General features: G+C 44.7%; 1 long non-coding RNA gene across 1 annotated transcript; it reads right to left on the reverse strand.

The window, feature by feature from the left end:
- Positions 1 to 2,276: 2,276 nt before the first annotated feature.
- Positions 2,277 to 4,882, reverse strand: LOC132638442 (uncharacterized). The gene is made up of 3 exons (XR_009581755.1): positions 4,677 to 4,882; positions 3,717 to 3,783; positions 2,277 to 2,787 (listed from the first exon to the last, which is right to left on the reverse strand). It is a non-coding gene; the product is annotated as an uncharacterized LOC132638442 (long non-coding RNA).
- Positions 4,883 to 5,255: the final 373 nt, after the last annotated feature.

Genomic DNA, 5,255 nt, shown 5'->3' on the forward strand with positions numbered 1-5,255 from the left:
AATAGATCAATAGCAAACTCTATCTCCCGTTCGGGAGGAAGACCCGGAAGCTCATCTGGGAATACATCTACAAATTCATTAACCACTGGGACTAACTGAAGAGTCGGTGCCTCTGCCTCTAAATCATGAACACGGACCAGATGATAAATATACCCCTTTCTGATCATTTTCTCAGCCTTGAGGTATGAAATAAACTTACCCCTCGGCGATACTGTATTACCTGCCCACTCTATAACTGGCTCCCCTGGGAATTGGAATCGGACTATATTCTTTTGACAATCAACATTAGCATAGCAAGAAGCTAGCCAATCCATACCCATAATCACGTCAAACTCGATCATATCTAACTCTACCAAATCCGCCTTAGTGCAGCGGCCACAGATAATCACGGAACAATCTCTATAAATCTGACTGGCTATAACAGAATCCCCTACTGGTGTAGCTACCTCAAAAGGCTCTATCGGTTCGGATTCTATCCCAATTTTATCAGCAACGAGTGGAGATATAAATGATAATGTAGAACCAGGATCAATCAATGCATACACATCACGAGAGAAAACCAGTAATATACCTGTGACGACATTAGGCGAAGCCTCCTGGTCCTGTCTGCTGGCTAAGGCATAAATGCGGTTCGAAGGACCGCTAGAACCCGAAGCTCCTCCGCGACCCCTGCCGCGGCCTGCTGGTACTAGAGTGCCTCGCCCCGCAGGGCGCATCACCACCGAGGCTGAAGATGAACCACCGGCTGACCCGGTAGACTGAGCTGAACTGCCTGTACCACCTTTAGCCAGACAGTCTCTCATCTGATGGCCCTGACGGCCGCAAACAAAGCATGCACCCGTAGCTCGGAAACACTCTCCCGGGTGCTGTCTCCCACAGTAGGAACACAAAGGTCTGGGTGGCCTCATCTGACTGCTGGAACCTCTGTCCAACTGTGAACCTGAAGCCCTGGAGCTCGGGCCTGCCCCTGAATATCCGGCACCCTCAGATCTCCTGCCGGTAAACTGTGGGGGTGTACCCCGGCCTGACGGAGGAGGATGTCTGCCTGACTGCTGCTGCTGAGGCTGTCCGCCTCGAGAATCTCCAGAATAACCTGCGAATCTGGCCTTCTTGGGCGGCCTCCTGTCCCGATCTCTGCTAGAATAATCAGCTCTATGTCGGTCCTCCATACCCAGGGCATAAGCCTGTAGTCGGGCAATATCTATGTCTGCCTGCAATGCCACCGCCATACAGCCATCAATCAAATAGCGGTCTAACCCCATCACGTATCTGTGCATCCGATCGGCCATATCTGCTACTATGGCAGGTGCATACCGGGCCAAAGAATCAAACTCCATATTATACTCACGGACGCTCCGACCCCTCTGCTGCAGATGCAAAAATCGGTCAACCCGCGCCCGCCGTAACTCTGGGGGCAAAAAGTGGTGAGTGAAAGCAGTCACGAACTCGTCCCAAGTAGCTGGGGTAGCACCCTCACCCCTGGATAGCTCTCAGGACTCATACCAGTGAGCAGCAACATCCCGTAGTCTATGCGAAGCCAACTCAACAGACTCAGGCTGTGAAGCCCTGACCAAATCTAGTGAGCTCCGCATCCCCCGAATAAAGTCATGGGGGTCCTCGTCGGGCTTAGACCCGTAAAACTCTGGAGGGCCACATAATAGAAACTCTCGAACCCTCAGGCTGTCACGCCTATCGTCATCATCATCATTTCTCCGCCCGCGTCTGCGAGCCTGTCCCGCTACCAGAGTGGTCAATAACTGCACAGCCTCTCTCAGTGTCCTATCCTCCGCCCCTGGCTGAGGAGCTGGAGGCGCGGGAGCTGGAGCCCCTGGAGCTAATGGTGAAGCTGCTCCAGACCCCTCTGACGATGAAGACGTAGCAGAGTCGGCTGGCCGGGACGTAATATCACGCATCATCTGAGCAAGGGTCCGAGTATCCTTCTAAGCCCGGCTGGTCTCTCCTACTACGCCCTTTTTCTTCTGGGCGGCCGTCGCCTTTTTCGGAGGCATCACTGAAAGAAAAAGAACAACAGATCAGAACAGAATCATCCTAATAGCACAGCTCTATCGCACGATCTAAGATTCAAAGAAAGGAAACATCCTAAATGTCCTGTAGCTTCCTGTTTAAAGATGTGGTGCAAAACACACCGATAAACAAGACTCTACTAGACACGGTCTGTAGACATTCCGAGGACAAACCGCTCTGATACCACTTCTGTCACGACCCAACCCCGTAGGCCGTGACTAGTGCCCGATCTGGGCACCCGAACCCATCTATTAAATATTATCTCAAATTCTATCAACTCATTCTAGTATATGGCGGAAGCCGACAAGGCTTTATTTCAAATTTAGGTAATTTCCAGAAAAATTTCGGCAGAGTTTCCTTTGTTTTACGGACTATCCAATATACCCTACACGCAGAAAATACCAACGAAAGCCACACAGGGCTAACCAAGCAATATATAAACATATGCGGACCGGCCGCCTCGGCGTATAGGGTCGCCCAAACAACATATGCGGACCGGCCGCCTCGGCGTATGGGATCGCCCAAACGACATGTACATACATCCATACAGAAAGACCCTAACCCACAAACATGTCCACAGACCTCTAAACAGACCGACAGAATCATATGACGGGACAGGGCCCCGCCGTACCCATGAACGAATATATACAAATGCACTAATAAATATATATACCAAAAGTATAAGCTCCGGAAAGAGAGGAGCACTCCGAATAGCAGAAAGGGTGTCCTAAACAGGTGGATCACCAGGCTGTGCGTCTGTACCTGCGGGCATGAAACGCAGCCCCCGGAGAAGGGGGTCAGTACGAAATATGTACTGAGTATGCAAAGCAGAAGGTACAGAAATAAATCTGATTAATAATCGAATCAGATATATAGAAAATAATACATATCGAAATGTTTATTTCCAAAGTATAAATTATGCATAGGGCACTGGAAAATGTGGTCGCCCGCCTGTCGATGGCGCCACAACACAGCATAACACCAGAAAGTTTCAAATCTCCGAATCCCCGTCACACATCACAACACAGCATAACGCCAAACACAACATAACGCCAAACATAAGTGGAACCCGGCCCTCGAGCGAGGAGCACGGTGAACTATAAACACAGCATAACACCGAAATGTATCAAAAAGCGCACGACAACAGAACCGGCCCGGGAACCGGCGAACGATATCATAGTAGGCACGAGCGGAGTAGTGAGGAATCATATGCATAAAATCATTATTATAAATCCGAAGGATAAGTAAAATAGTCATATTCGAAATCGGAATGATAATTATCACTTTTTGATTCAAAGTTGTCGAATTTACATAAAGGGCGTCGCGGGACCCACGGACGAGTATAGACCCGAACTGAGCCCGCCTATGAAAAACATACTCATTTTATATCATACAAACTCCTACGAAAATTTCAAAGCAATCCGAGCTTTTCTGAGGAAATTATGGGCGTTTGAAGTTTTGAAATCACTAAAGAATGAACTTTAAAACAAAAATCAGCTTTCATGTAATCTTTACAAATTATGGATTCTAAGAACATAAGGATCAATGTTTTGCCATGACAAGGCAAGGATGCCAAAGAACAAATGCGATTCATAAACATGCTCGGATTGTGAGAATAGAGTTTCCTCGAGGCTTATATCATAGCCTATTTTAACTAAGGCATGCCGAAGAAGGAGGATTACTTTACATACCTCAAACGCTCTCCAATACGATCCAAACTCAAGCTAAATCCAACCTATGATTCGGGCTGCCCAAGGTCTACAAACAAGCCATAAAATGCCAAACATTAGCTAAAGACTTTTTGGGCATTAAATTCCAAATTTGCCCTTAATTCTACAGAAATTTGGGCAGCATTTCCCCTGTAAATAGGCCACCCCGAGAATTTAACTCGGCCAAAATAATCAACAACAACAACAATAACCAACCTAGCAACATCAACAACCAATCCGGAAAGCAATACAACAATAATAGCTTTCTTTTCCATCATTCAACAACTTACATAAATTCACTTTGATGACTTGCATTCAAGCCAACGTCGACGCTTATACATTCACATACTAACCCGAACCCATACCAACAATATTTAAGGACGTTCTAAGCAATTCATACAACATTCCCAACAATCCAAATTGTTCTCCAACTTGGCCGAATTCAGCCCCTAAACCCGAGACACCCCTATAACCTTTCCTTCATTTTCGAATCATGATTTGTATCCACAATTCACATTCTAACAATGCTATTTTCATCAATATACAAAATACATTAAATGTACAATGATCTCCAAATCAGTTCACAACAACTACAACATCAATTTGAGTCATTAGACATTCATTTCCAACATAGAATTCACAATGACGATGACTAAAACATTAAGCGATATTCATTCGTTCATTGTCATATAATATGACCCATTTCGACCAACACTACACATATACATATGTTGATGATTCTTAGCCATCCTACACACTACAACAATTTAACATGCTACAAGGAATTTATTCAACAACCCAATCACAATACCCATTTACACGGCTAGCACACCGATCACACAACCCACTTCCAATCATACTATATTTCATGATTTCCAACCACTATAAGATACTACAACATGAATATAACCTTAATAACACAAAAACATAATGAATGCTTACCTTCCTTCTTCAACTTTCCAATAGCCTAGGGTTTCCAAAAGATGAAAATAATGGGTTGATCGCTCCAACGATGCTTCCACGCTACTTAGGGACCTCAATATAGTGGGTTTACATCATCAAAATAATTTTTGGAGGACAAGAAATGGAAGTTGATCTTTGTTGCTGCTGGCCGTGAGCCTCCTTGGAGGTTTTCAGCTTTGCCCCTTTTTTTTTTTTCAAGTGTGGTGAATGAAGAATAATGACTAGAAGTCATCTTTTATCTAATATAAAGAGTGTACAATATCCCTTGGCCCACATTAATGTGTTGTCCCAATTAAAAGATGACACAAAATTGTGTGGGCCAACTATGGAAGTTGTGGATGATTTTCTTCTTCCAATTTTTCACTTTTGGTCCCAAATTTTCCTAATTGTTCCATACCAATAAATTCATGCACAACTTATATCTCAAAATAAATTCGAAGGTCAAGAATCCCGACTTTGTATCCCAAAATAATTTTGTCCTTAGCTTATCATAAATAAATCCGGATTATTCCACTGTACAAAAAATACGGGACGTAACATCTTCTTGATTCTAGATTG

This window comes from Lycium barbarum, chromosome 1 (genome assembly GCF_019175385.1).
Source record: "Lycium barbarum isolate Lr01 chromosome 1, ASM1917538v2, whole genome shotgun sequence".
Classification (NCBI taxonomy): domain Eukaryota; kingdom Viridiplantae; phylum Streptophyta; class Magnoliopsida; order Solanales; family Solanaceae; genus Lycium; species Lycium barbarum.